The following is a 15,448-nucleotide window of genomic DNA, read 5'->3' on the forward strand; positions in this document are numbered from 1 at the left end:
GTCTGCAGGCCAGTTTGTGTCTGTGTCTTCCCCCACTGAGGGGTGTACTGCCTAGGAGGCCCCATGGGGACTTCCAGAGTCATCAGTGAGTGACTGGCAACAATCCTGTTAAAAAATGCACATGGCCAGCCAGGTTCACCAGCATGCTGGACATGTGTCTGTAGGCTTCTTCAAAATGCTAATTGACTCAAGTGTCAATTTGAGTGGGCCAGTGTAGATGGATCTGCTTTATAATCCTACTTGCCACCAGGAAAGTCAAAACAGTAGTCACATGCTGGCAGAGATGTACTGAGGTCATCCCTCAGGCATCAAGGCATGTCCACTCAAGAGGAGGGGAAGGCAGTGGGAGAAATCAGCTTGGAGTTCAGTATCAACTAGAATGTTATGTAAGTATTAAGTAAATATTAAAATGTTAAGTAAATATTAAGTAAATGTGAGGGTGCGCTTAAGAGACACCCATCCACAACTTCAATAACACTGGTCACTTACACTGAGCACCGGAAGGCAAACGTGAACACAATTCTGACTCCTAGGCTAAAGCTTATAACTGCTACCACAGCGCCACCTGTATCATCAAAGATGTGTCCTTTGAATTACTTTTCCAGGAGTGGCAATGGATTTATGTTGAGTCACTCAAGCTTTCATTTCATCCAGTGACTGTGAACATGTACCCTGAAACCAGCTCTGTCATGTACTAGCTGTGTGACGTTAGGCAAGTTACTTAAAAATTCTCCATGACTCCAATTCCCCATATATGAAATGGTGGTAATTACACTAGCCAACCTATAAGTCAATAAAAATTAAAGGAGTTTAGACATGTAAAGAGCTTAGAACATTGCCTGGCCCATATTAGGTACTGCATAAGTATTAGCTATTTTCATTCATTCATTCACCTAATATTAATTTAAAATCTCTGCTCTGGACACTGCTGGGTGTTGAGAAAAAAAGAAATAAGACACAGTGTGCCTTCAGAGGGCTTCTGCTCTATAGCATTTGGGGGGTTTTTTTGTTTAGTCACTAAATTGTGTCTGATTCTTTTGTGACCCCATGGACTATAACCTGCCAGGCTCTTCTGTCCGTGGGATTTCCCAGGCAAGAATACTGGAGTAGGTTGCCATTTCCTTCTCCAACTCTATAGTATAAGCTTGTGTTTTATTTATCTTTTTTTGCCTAGCACAAGCATTGTGAGGTACTCAATATAGGTTTTTGAACGCATGATTGGATTTGAGAAATAGGCAGGTTTACCACTAACTTCAATTAAATGACTATATTTAACAGTGTCTAGCATATAGTGAGTCCTTGGTACTGTATAAGCATTGCTAACTATTTTAATGATTACTTTAGTAGACTCAATGCTGAGACTGACTGTGCAGACTAGCGGCTGAGGGTGAGGCGGTGGAGGTGCACTCAGGGAAGTCTTCCAAGAGGCAGTATCATTGAGCTGAGTTTTGATCAGAGAGTGGGCGTCAGCCAGTAAGAGAAGAGGGCTAAGTGTGTTCCAGGCAGAAGGAACATTGTGTGCAGAGCTAGAGAGGCGTGAAATAGCACAATACATTCAGGGAGCTCCAAGTAGGCAAGTACAACTGGAGCCCCATCCTCACTGTGACATACAGCCGTGCATTTGTTAAATGAGTATATGAGATTAAAGGCTGGGAAACGAAACAAAACAAGTGAGACATTGCTTGTGTCACCCTGGCCTTTAGCATTAAGTAAATAAGCAGTTATGGACTAAGTGGCTACGGAATTTTAAGTTGTTCAGTATTGTCCTTGCCCTGGTACAAACGCTTTTAGCGTGTACAGCTTTGCTTTATAGTCAACCCCTTCTTGTCTTCTGAGAGAGGAAATAAAGTCACTTAATTTATTGTTTTTTCAAAGTAATTGAGGTAAACTACAATAAAGTTGATGGGATCATGGTATAGGTGAAGATGTTTTTGCATAGTAACATAGGTTGCTCTAGATCAGGAGTTAGCAAACTGTGGCCTGAGGGCCAAACCCTATCCATTGCCTGTTTTTATAATTAAGCCTTTTTGGAAAAGGGCCATGCCCATTTGTTTACATGTAGTCTAGAGCTGCCTTAGTGCTACAATGGCAGAGTTGAGTCGTTGTGACCGAGACTGTATGGCCTGCAAAGCCATTTATTTATTTACTTGCTGGCTCTTTACAGAAAATGTTTGTCAATCCTGCTCTAGAGTCCTCTTTTCTAATCTGATAAATAAAAACCACCTAAATATTTAAAACACAGGATTGATTTGGTTTTAGAACCAACATGGCAGATAATAGATTGTTGATTTTTAAAATTTGCTACCAAGGAGAGAGAAGATTGCAAATACATTAGCCATAAGGAGTACAATAAACATGAACCCTTTATGGCTAATAAATGAATGAACATAGATTCTGTGACTGGCCTTCCAATTTGACTCTAAGCTTCCTGGCAGTGAGGAAGAAAAAAAAAAGTGGAATTGGTTATCTGTATTGGTTACTTATTGCTTCATAACTTATTGCTTAAAAATGAGTGGCTTAAAATAGCCAGCATTTATTATTTCTCATGAGACTGTGAGTTAGCTGAATGGGTTCTGTTAATCTAGTGTGGGCCTGGCTGATCTTGGTGGGCTTGTTCATGCATTTGTGATCAGCTGGTGTTAGCTCTGGACTGGCTGGTCTGGGATGGCCTCAGCTAGGAAGGGTACTCTCTACCCCTCAGGAGCTCTCACCTTCCAGCAGACTAACTGAGGCTTGTTCATGTAGCAGTGGCAGTTTCCAAGAAAGAAAGAAATTAGTACTGTACATTTGAGCTTAGGCTAGGAACTGGCACATTATAACTGGCATTGTATGCCAGTAGTCACAACAAGTCAGCCAACCCAGATTCAGGGAGTGGGGAAATAGTCTTAACTCTTGAAGGAAGGGGATGCAAAGTCACATTGCAAGGGCAGGTAAACAGTGGGGAGAGAATTGGGGCCATGATTAAAATCAAACAGCATCTAAACCTGCATGTATCCCAACCATAAATTAAAAAACAAAGTCATCTCTGAGGTCTAAAGTGAAAAGGAGTATTCATCATATGTCTGTTCAGCCCCACCCACAGATATGAATCATCATATCATTGTCTTTTACTAAGAGGACCAATATCTTCTTGCTAATGACAAATGCAGAGGAGTGGAAAGAAGCCTGTCAGGAATGTGGCTATATGAATGTGGCTATACTATATGAGACCTACCCATACCCATATACCCATATATCGCTCAGTCGTGTCCGACTCTTTGCGACCCCATGGACTGTAGCCCACCAGGCTCCTCCATCCATGGGATTCTCCAGGCAAGAATACTTGAGTGGGTTGCCATTTCCTCCTCCAGGGGATCTTCCCAACCCAGGGATCGAACTCAGGTCTCCTGCATTGCAGGCAGACACTTTAACCTCTGAGCCACCAGGGAAGCCCATAGGCCTATATTAAAATACCATCTTGAGGAATTTCACCAAGGAATCAGATGGGTTTAATAAGGGGATGCTTCCCTGGTGGCTCAGATGGTAAAGAATCCGCCTGCAATGAGGGAGACCTGGGTTCCATCCTTGGGTTGGGAAGATCCCCTGGAGGAGGGCATGGCAACCCACTCCAGTATCTTTGCCTGGAAAATCCCCACGGACAGGAGATCTAGCGGGCTACAGTCCATGAGGTCACAAAAAGTCCGATACGACTGAGCGACTTTTACTCACTCACTTAATAAGGTGATAGGGAAAATTGTTATCACAGAAGTAACCAATGGCTAAATCAAATGTTAGTCTTTGAGACTACAGACCTGCAATACTCTTGCCAATCATTCTTACTTCCCTCCACTTCCATTATCAGGTAGTTTTAAAATTGGTCACTGTCAAAGGCAACATTGCTATCTAGGGACATGGATGTGACTGAAAAAGTGGAATAAATAGTCTTTTAAAAAGTCACGATCCATGTGTTGATTTTTTTAAAAAGTATTGCTAGAATATCTTCATTATTACCAAACTTGCCTTAATAAATAATGTTAAATATAAATAGCAACAATAATGTCAGGAATCCTCTTTAACTGTTCTTTTCCTGGTACCATGTGTTGTTCCTTAGTCTATTGCTCCTTAGTCTATTCAGAATCTACTCATAATACCCCAAAACTCTGGGGAGGGTGGAGGAAAAGCATTAAAAACAAAAACAAAACTGCCAAACCCTTTCAGACAAAGCCACACAACCTGGGTTTGGGAATATTCTCTCTGGCCTACAGCCAGTCAGGGTGTTTGGCCTTGTTCACAAGAAGCTGACATCTTTACGTGGTGGCCTGCCACCATCAGACTTCTGTTGTAGCGGCAGTAGTGCATGGGGAGGAACATGACAGAATTTAGGGAACTATTAGATGCCTGTTGGCTCAGTTATCAGGAGCAACTGTGAAGGGAAATCTATTTCAACTTAGACCCAGTGAAAAAGAACTGAGCCATTGACATTATCAAAGTGGTGGGGATGAAGCTTTGAGCATACTTGAAGATGATCAATCTCTGGGAGGGTCTGAGAGAGGTAAGTCTGTCTCAAGAAGGACAAATGAAGCTTTCAAAATTTGGTGTGCAGAAAATCAGAAGTTAACCTTAGGCAGGTCACAGAAAGGTTAAGTGATATATAAAATATCTGGCCAGGTACTTAAAAAGAGTAGACCTCAACAAATGTTGGTTCCTCTCACTCTCTGTGTCTCCCATCCACCTTAGAGATTTCTTAAAAAACAAAAGACCTGCCAGCCAGCTGCCATTGGAAAGATGTCAAACAGGATAAGCTGCTGATAGGTGATTAACAATCAACAAAATTCACACTCAGGTGGATGGAGCAGGGCATGTCACCTTTCCTACCCCTCTCCTCACCGCAGCCGGGAGGCAGCACAAAAACATCCCTTCCTTCCTGCAGAGGAAGTGTGTGTGTTCTCTCAGACCTACCTTGGCATTCCTTGATGTCTTAGAGAAGCAGATGACCCCGGCTGAGCAAGACAGTCAGCAGAACAGCAGCCCTTGATGCTGCTTGGAAATTTCCATTCTTTGCTTGCAGCTCTGAAAAAAAAAAAAAAAAAAATCTAAAGAGCCCAGTAGCTGGGAAATTTCCACAATGGAAAATTTTAACATATTCTTTAGCTCTAAACTATGCAGGTTTATAGAGACAATTTTTTTTTCTTTTGGTAATTTCCTTCTTTAACAATAATTTATGAACATGGTAACACTACAGCTGTGGGAACAGGGAGGGCAAGATGACTTGGAGAGGAATGGGTATGGTTTTGCTAGTGGGAGGCTGTGCTTTGTCACGTTTGACTACCTGACCATAGAAATGCAGATTACTATCAGTGCAATAGCCAGTGGGACCCACTGGATGGGAATCCATCCAAATAGAGATAGTTTGCTCAGGAGCACTGCAGGGAAATCTGTTTCAAGACCAAAAGTGGAAAGTGAATGGATATAACTGGAAGATGAGTGGAGATGGTGGGTCCTGTTGCTGAAAAGAGCAATCTCAGGCAGATCTCTTTGACCACTGCTTCTTGAACCTAAATGTGCACATGAACCACCTAGAAATCTCGTTAAGTTGTAGATTCTGATGCAGTAGATCTGGGATGGGGCCTGGGACTCTGGTTTAAATGGTTCCAAGGTGATGCTGTGGCTATCCTTCAGTGGTGCCCTTCTAAGGACTATTCTGTGAATGGCCAGACCAGAGAAAACATGTCCTCATCATTGTGAGGCCAGCTGGCCTCCCATAGCAAAACACAGTCAAAGGACAGCTGGAAGTGAGCTCCCTTGGGGTTATTTTCTCAGATTACAGAGCTATGGTCTAAGAGAAGAACTGAATGTCTTCTGGAAAAGATGCTTCATGCAACTCTGGATACAGTGGATCTTTTGAAATGTGGGGATGCAAGCAGTTATCAGAAACCCAGCTAATCTAGCTAATCTAGCAGGTTCAAGTTGATGGCTTCTAGAGCTCAATGCCTGTTCAGAGAATTCCCTCTAAGAAACTGGCAAAGATTCCTAAACTGGTTCAGTCTTCTGATTCTATAGTGTTATGTTGTATGGAGTGAAGCATAGATGAACTAACTCCAATTATTGAGGAAATACTGTTGGCCAGAAGGGTATAACAGGCAAAAGGAATTTATAAAATAAACTACATCCATCCCAGCCAGAGTAATTGTCTCACTTTTGATTGAAATAAATTGTGAATCAGAGAATTTTCCATTTTCTTAATAGCCATCTTACCTTTATTCTACCTATTTTCCAAAAAGAGCCAGTGAGAGACTGAGAGAGAGAGAGATCAATCTGGCATCTTTATTCCAGGGTGTTACCTCTAGTTGAGCTGTAATATGTCTGCTGTGTGTGTCTTTAAAGTGACGTTTGTCCTATTTTTCACTTTCCTTTCAATTGAGTTTTGGATGGGTTATTACTACTTAAATTTTCAAATTAAAGTACACGGGAGCATATGGGAAAAAAGGAGGAGGGAGACTACCATCATGAAAATGTAGTGTTGTAATCAGAGTGTAACAGGCATGAAATGAATTTGATAATTAAAAGTATTAAAATATATATTAAAAGTCAATACCTGTGCTAGTATCCCATCATTACACAATATTTATGTATTCTAAATGGCTTATCGGATTATTTAGGGATTTGGACTTCTAGAATTTCTAGAAGATTTTTAAAAATCTTCACTGTGGGGTTAAGGTATGATGATTCAGCATTGAAATAGGCTTCCTAACTACTTAGGTAAGAGATCAGTTTGGGTTTTTCTTACTATAGGTCTCAGTGAGCAATTATTCACTTAAGAGCCATCTGACAACTTACAGCCAATCAAATTAAATTTGTTTGATCCACTTAAAGTCGTATCTGCTTAACAATAAACAATAATTATAAAAAAAAATTAACATTATGGAGTCCTTACACCAAGTGAGGCATCTGATTCTTACAAAGTTATAAGTTGGGTACCATTATTATATAGATGAGAAACTGGGATTTAGAGAGCTTAAATGCATTGTTTGGGATCCGTGTATTATGGCCAAACAGGAATAACCATTGCTGGCCAACCCCATTACTCTACTGCTTTTTCCAAATGCCACAGCCACATCTCAGATTCATTTCCCTTATCACAGACAGATGGATAGATACTCCTTCTCAAGTTTAACAACTTCACAGAGCTTGATTCAAATACTGAATGTGTTGTTAGTTGCTTACAGCTGCTATTTCTCTAGCAGTGCAGTAAGTCCAGGCAAACTCTTTTGAAGAGCTCATTAAAACTGCTAAAATAAAGTCTTAGAAGCAGGTGCATTCATTAGCTGAAATGCAGACGATTATGTTAATATCGCATTCAGGTGACAAATTTAAAGCCATCAAAATCATGGAGGATAAAAGGACTTCTAAAGCTAAAGTTTATTTCTTTCTTTGTAGGGCTCTTTGCTCTATTAAACATGTGACTGCCTTTGCAGCTGTCAACATGGGGACTTCCAATGTTACCTCACAAAAATAAAGCCAATTTTTGCAGTATCATATTTCCTTTACAATTTCTTGGGTCTCTATTCAGGAAAAGAAAGGTAAGGCGTTGCCTACAACCCTACTGCTAGTTTCTAAATAGGAAATCTGGCACTTGATTTACAATCTATTGTCAGATTGAGCCCAAGGGTAGAGGAGACGTGATCAAGTAGATGTTTAAAATATGTGGACAATAAGTTCAGTTTAGGATCAGATGGACCAAGAGCTCTTTCACTTTACCTTTTCTTTTTTCTCTTAAAGAAATATTGAGCATGAAATATGTATATAACCATACATCTGTATTTAGTAGTCTATACATCAGAATGTGAATAGTTACACCAGGATGATCTTGATTTTTTTTTTGTTTGTTTTGTATTTCTCATATCGTCTACAGTGAATACATATTACTCTGTAAATTAAAAAATTATTAGAAATTATTACAGAGCAATTAGCTTCTCCACATTCAGCTGCTTTACCTATAAACCTGGGTTCGGTTCAGTTCAGTCACTCAGTTGTGTCCGACTCTTTGCAACCCCATGAATCACAGCATGCCAGGCCTCCCTGTCCATCACCAACTCCCGGAGTTTCGTCCTTGAGTTCATGTTCATGTCCTTGAGTCGGTGATGCCATCCAGCCATCTCATCTTCTGTCGTCCTCTTATCCTCCTGCCCCCAATCCCTCCCAGCATCAGGATCTTTTCCAATGAGTCAACTCTTTGCATGAGGTGGCCAAAGTACTGGAGTTTCAGCTTCAGCATCAATCCTTCCAACACCCAGGACTGATCTCCTTTAGGATGGACTGGTTGGATCTCCTTGCAGTCCAAGAGACTCTCAAGGGTCTTCTCCAACACCACAGTTCAAAAGCATCAATTTTTCAGTACTCAGCTTTCTTCACCGTCCAACTCTCACATCCATACATGACCACTGGAAAAACCATAGCCTTGACTAGACGGACCGCTGTTGGCAAAGTAATGTCTCTGCTTTTTAATATGCTGTCTAGGTTGGTCATAACTTTCCTTCCAAGGGGCAAGCATCTTTTAATTTCATGCCTGCAATCACCATCTGCAGTGATTTTGGAGCCCAAAAAAATAAAGTCTGACACTGTTTCCACTGTTTCCCCATCTATTTGCCATGAAGTGGTGGGACCAGATGCCATGATCTTAGTTTTCTGAATGTTGAGCTTTAAGCCAACTTTTTCACTCTTCTCTTTCACTTTCATCAAAAGGCTTTTTAGTTCCTCTTCACTTAAACCTGGGTTACTTACCTATAAAACTGCCTAGTACATGGGAACCAGATGAGATGTTATCCCAATCCCCTTTTTTTTCAAATCTAGGATGTTGGTAGAAACATTGATTCCTCTTTTCAGAAGAAAATATAAGAAAAAGAGAAATAGTATCCAGTCGCTTATAAGACAATTATAAACATGCTTAGAGATTTTTATATCACTCTTCAAAACCTCCATCAAGTGGGGATTCATCAAAGTGAATGAATCCGCCACTTGCAAAGGGAAAACGATGGCAACATTTTTAGGCCAAACTTATCCAAATTTTTTTTAGTTATACGTCTGGGAAGTCTTTGTAAGCTAAAACTTGACACAGTCTTTTTTTTCCCCAAATGGTATGCTATAGTGACTGTATTACTGATTGCAAAATATAAATAATAAAGCTGCTACAGGACTGAACCCGTACAGTCATAGGGCATGTTTACAAATTGTGTTTGTGTGTGTGTCTAAAGAGATAAATTAACAAGCTGAAAGACTACTTGTACACTGTAACAGTCCTGTTTTTGCCTTCCTTTGTCTTCGACTTTTCTTCTACTTCACCCTTTATATTATTGCTTTCTTTTTTCCTACACAATTTAAAAGACCGCTGACCTCATTTCAAATGAAAAGCAGTATAGAAAGCAGGAAATATCTCCTTGGGATGGGGCTGGATAAGCAAATACTTCTACATACATGTAAACATTCTGAACACCTGTACAGATAGCTGAATCTCTGCTCCAAACTGTCCTAAGTCTCATTAGTTGGGACTTTGACTGCTGGACAGCTCCAAGTTTCCTATGAATATTTTCCCACCCATTCCATCTCCTGTTTAATTTTCAGAGCTGCCACCTTCACAGAAGCTGCTGGTTCAAGACAAATTGAGGAGGGTGACCAGAAAAGACTCCTATCCTTTCAATATGGCACATCACCACCCTATGTTTAGAGGGTGAACTTGAGAGCACAGAATTCAAAGATGAAAGGAACGTAAGAGGATACATGAGTCAAGTTTTCTATATGTGTCTCCCTTGTAGATCATACCTGATAGTCATCCAGACTGACCTGAGAATTTTCCAATGACAAAAATATCCTACCTCTTTCATTTTTATGCTGATAGATGAGTATTTAGAGCACAAAAAGTGTTCAATCACAAGGCCAAAAAGGAAAAAAAAATTCCTAATCCTGCCACCCTTTAAAATATCAACTATTTTTAACTTTTATTACTATGTTACTGATCCAGGACCCCCAGTCTCAAGTAAATACAGCCATTTAGGGTCCATGAGGAATGTAAAGGAGCAGAACCATTGGGCTTAAAGACATTTTGGAGATTTTATTTGTCCATGGTACCAATCATACCATGAGAGTCAGATCTTGCAAAGAAAAGTTGTGTATAGAATTTAGAACCCTCAGTAGCACAGTGTTTTCTGAATCTCTTCCTAATCATGCCCTTTTGTCACTCTGACACCCATACAATAAAAGAAAATTTCTGAGATTATCTTATTGAGGGATCTTTCCAACATTTACACATACTATCTAACAATGTGTTCCCAAGTTGCCTGAATTGTACCAGGTGATGGGATTCTTTTCAAAGGAAACTGGAGAGTTCAGCAGTATTCTGAAACAACTAGGTGTGGCAACACAAAGAACAAAAATAATGAAAGAAAACCCTTCAAAGATAGTGTGCCCCTGGAAACAGACAGTCTGCCTTTTCACATTGGGCATATGGGAGATTCTTTTAAGCTGAGTTGTAAGGGTGAAAGGGCTGTTGAGTTTTGGCGAAGCAAATTTAGAAAATCAGTTAGCTAATAGAGAGGGTAGAAGACTGTGAACTATAATTTTGGCTAAGTGAATAGAATGGAGAGGTTTCTTTAATGATTATTATTTTTAATGAATTTTTGTAAAGAGAAACTATCGAAAAAATTCAAACAACAGACACACACACACACAAATACAAGAAAGAAAGCAAAAACCATCCCACATCCCACCACCTAAAAATAACTATCATAGATGTTACAGGAATGTTATTTCAGAGATGGGATAAGAGATATCTTAGAATTTTAAAAAGCAGTTTGCACTCAGGCAGCTAAACAGGGTCTTTGGATGATGGTCTAAAGAGACTCTAGACCTGACTTTTGAAAATGTCTAGTTCTTCTGAAAAGTGATGAGAGGAAGTGAAGAGCAGAAGAATGATCAGTCCATAAGCAATTGTAAGAGTATGAGTTCAATAGAAATAAGCAGATATGTTTATTTATTCTAAATATCCGAGATTGACCCTCAATCTGGCTGCATCTGAAACATATTACAACAAGATATGTTTCCAACATGCTTTCAGTTTATGAGTCAACATTATGCTGACTCTCATAACCATGTAAAATAATCAGTTGATACTAAGCTGGTACATATTAATTTGGTCATTCCAGTTGTTTATGGCAAAGTATCCTTTTTGCTTAATTAGACAGCTATTTTGATTGTCCAGTGCTAATAGTTTACCAGCAATTAAATGACCATCACCTTTGGAGTAGGAAATGATGTTGTTGTTATTCAGTTGCTCAGTCATGTCTGCTTCTTTGTGACCCCATGGACTGCAGCACATCAGGCTCCTCTGTCCTTCACTATCTCCTGGAGTTTGCTGAAACTCATGTTCATTGAGTCAGAGATATTATCTAACCATGTCATCCTCTGCCGCATCCTTCTCCTTTTGCCTTCAATCTTTCCCGGCATTAGAGTCTTTTCCAATGAGTTAGCTCTTCACATCAGGAGGCAAAGTATTAGAACTTCAGCTTCAGCATCAGTCCTTCCAATGAGTATTCAGGTTGATTTCCTTTAGGATTCACTGGTTTAATCTCCTTGCAGTCGAAGGGACTCTCAAGAGTCTTCCCTAGCACCACAGTTTAAAAGCATCAATTCTTCAGCGTTCAGTCTTCTTTATGGTCCAACTCTCATATCTGTTCATGACTACTGGAAAAACCAGAGCTTTGACTATATGGACCTTTGTCAGCAAAGTGATGTCTCTGCTTTTTACTATGCTGTCTAGGTTTGTCATAGCTTTCCTTTCAAGGAGCAAGTGTGTTTTAATTTCATGGCTGTAGTCACCATCTGCAGTGATTTTGGAGCCCCAGAAAATAAAATCTGTTACTGTTTCCACTTTTTACCCTTCTAATCACCATGAAGTGATGGGACTGGATGTCATGATCATAGTTTTTTGAATGCTGGATTTGAAGCCAGCTTTTTCACTCTCCTCTTTCACCCTCATCAAGAGGTTCTTTAGTTCCTCTTCACTTTCTGCCATTGGAGTGATATCATCTGCATATCTGAGGTCGTTGATATTTCTCCAGGCAATCTTAATAGGAAATGATAGGCAAACCTAAACTCTTGCCTAGCACTTCTATTTATTTATCATCTGGTGCCTACATTCTCACTTTACTTTCCCTTGTAGCAAAAACTCTAGCAAAACCATCTTCCTGTGGTTCTTTGAATACACAATTTGGTGCCACTTCATATTTCCATTATCTTGGCAATATATTTAATTCCCAGGAGAACAGCTTCCCAGGGGTAGGGAGTGGCAGGGAAGGAAAGGCAGATGCACCGCACCTTGGTCTTCAGGTGAACGACCAGTCATTTTGCCCTTGCTTTAGGCCAGAAAGGCTGTAGCAGGAGCTTAATACGGCAGATGCCAGTATATATAGAAATTACATTATTCCCGGTACAAAAGATTCTGCCCACTCTTCTGGTTAAGTTCATGCTTATCAGTAAAGGCATATATACATTGTTGTTGTTCAGTTGCTAAGTCCTGTCTGCAACCCAATGGACTGCAGCATGCCAGGCTTCCCTGTCCTTCACCATCTCCTGGAGTTTGCTCAAACTCAGGTCCATTGAGTTAGTGATGCCATCCAACCATCTCATCCTCTGTCACTCTCTTTGCCTCCTGCCTTTAATCTTTCCCAACATCAGGGTCTTTTCCAGTGAGTTGGCTCTTTGCCTCAGGTATCCTAAAGATTGGAGCTTAAGCTTCAGCATCAGTCCTTCCAATGAATATTCAGGGTTGGTTTCCTTCAGGATGGACTAGTTTGATCTCCTTGCTGTCCAACGGACTCTCATGAATCTTCTCCAGCACCACGATTTGAAAGCACCAGTTCTTCAGTGCTCAGCTATCTTTATAATCCAACTCTCATATCCATACACGACTACTGGAAAAACCATAGCTTTGACTATATGGACCTTTGTCAGCAAAGTGATGTCTGCTTTTTCATACACTGTCATATGCCCTGTTCAATCCAAATCTGCCACTTCAGTATTCACCTGAGAATAGTATTCTTTGTTTTAAATTGAAATGTAGTTGATCAACAGTAATACATTAGTTTCAGATGTACAACATAGGGTTCAACATTTATAAACATTACGAACTGATCACCACAATGTCTAGTTAACCATCTGTCACCATTCAAAGTTATTACAATATTATTGACTATATTCCCTATTCTGTATCCACATGATTCATTTGTTTTTTTAACCAGAAGTTTTTACCTCTTAATCCCCTTCACCTTCTTCATCCAAATCCCAACCTGCCTGCCTTCTGACAACTACCAGTTTGTTCTCTGTATCTACGAGTCTGTTTCTATTTTGTTTTGTTTGTTCATTTATTTTGTTTTTTAGATTCCACATATAAATGAAATCAAATAGTATTTGTCTTTTTCATTTCACTTAGTGAAATACTCTCTAGGTCTATTCAAGTTGTTGCAAATGGCAAGATTTCATTCTTATTTTTATAGTTGGATAATAATAGTCATGTATTATCGAGTTGATGCTCTTATCAATTGATATTCTTGAGAGTATATTATCAACTGATACTCTTGAGAGCCCCTTGGACTGCAAGGAGTTCAGACCTGTCAATCCTAAAGCAAATAAATCCTGAGTATTCTTTTGAAAGACTGATGCTGATGCTGAAGCTCCAAAACTTTGGCCACCTGATTCGAACAGCCGACTCATTAGAAAAGACCCTGATGCTGGGAAAGATTGAAGGCTGGAGGAGAAGGAGACGACAGAAGACGAGATGTTTGTAGGCATCACTGACTCAATGGACATGAGTTTGAGCAAGCTCCGGGAAATGGTGAAGGACAGGGAAGCCTGGCGTGCTGCAGTCCATGGGGTCACAAAGAAGCGGACATGACTGACTGAAAAACAGCAAAAGTCAAGTCACAGCGCTCTGGCTTTCCCAGATATAAGCCTGCTGGTTTCTAAAGCTGGATGTTAGTGGTGCTCATCTTTCTGGTGCAGGTCCCCCGGGCTGGGGCGTCTACCTGAGCTCTGGCTCTCTCCCTCCACAGGGAGAAAGCTCTGTGACCATGATATCCCTACTGATAGTGGGTAACTCATGGGGGGAGTGGGTTCTGATTAGACTGTGTCTCTGTCCCTCCCAACCATCTCAATGGGCCTTTCCCTTATGTCTTTAGTTGTAGAAAATCTGTTCTGCTAATTTTTGAGTCATTTTCAGAGACAGTTGGTCTTTGTGTAGTTGCAGTTTTGGTGTGTCTGGGGGAGGAGGTGAGCCGAATATCCTCCTACTCTGCCATCTTGATCTAGAACCCTTCTAAGAATACTATTCTTGCTTAGCCAAGCCTGCTTCCCCTATGGGAAGAATAAAGAAGACATCTTTTTCTTTGTAAGTAAAACTATTCAATAATGGGGGAGGAGGCCTTTGTCACATCAAGGTCCATTTTTACTGGTTATGTTTTTTTTTCTGAGCATACTAAATATTTCCCTGAGTCAAGGTTTATTCTTTTGATTTTCTAATCTTTGACTTTTAAAAATGTGTTACTCTTAACTTCATTTATTTATTTATTGGTGAATGTATCCCATAAGATTCTTTCTCTTGCTGAGATGAAGTAATTATTATTTAATTATTTCTTTATGAAAAGGAAAGAGTGAAATTCTCCTTCCCCTACTCTTAAACATACCTCATTAAACTCACGTTTGGGCAAAGACTTGGCTGGAAATTGTTAAATTTGAAGGAAATTTTCTTTTTTTTATGTTGCAAAAAACAGGGACATTGTGATCTCCATTATGTGTGTTGAATTCAGAGAACATTGATACTGATTATCCACAAGGTAGATTATCCCAGTTATTTTTATTTAAAATTTTTATGCTAGCATTCCCCTCCTACTTATATTTGACTAATGCTAATACAAAATTAGATGCCATTTTCTGACTTACTCACCAACTGACACTGAGAAAATGCAGGTCAAATAGATGAAAGAGGAAAACCAATATATTTCCTTGGTAACCTGCATATCACAATTAAAGGTAATTGCTTAATCAGAAATATGGATATTTTCACCTAATAATAGCTCTGTTTATCTCATAAACTAGAATATAAGACCACCTGATTCATTTTCCAGAAAAAAATTGTCAATGGTTTTAGCAAATTAGTTTTTCACTGACATGTTCTAATTTAAAGGTACCATTTCATTTTAATTGAGCGTGGAACTTTACCATTTTTTTTTACTATTGATACTTGTGAAAATCAAGCAGCAGGCTCCAAGTCCATTCCTATGTCACTTGTTTTTACTTTTATTGTATATAAAGAGTAGGAGCCACATTCTACGTAAAGGCGGCTGCTGCTGCTAAGTCGCTTCAGTCGTGTCCAACTCTGCGCGACCCCATAGACAGCAGCCCACCGGGCTCCTCTGTCCCTGGG

Source organism: Cervus canadensis, chromosome 3, assembly GCF_019320065.1.
Source record: "Cervus canadensis isolate Bull #8, Minnesota chromosome 3, ASM1932006v1, whole genome shotgun sequence".
NCBI lineage: Eukaryota > Metazoa > Chordata > Mammalia > Artiodactyla > Cervidae > Cervus > Cervus canadensis.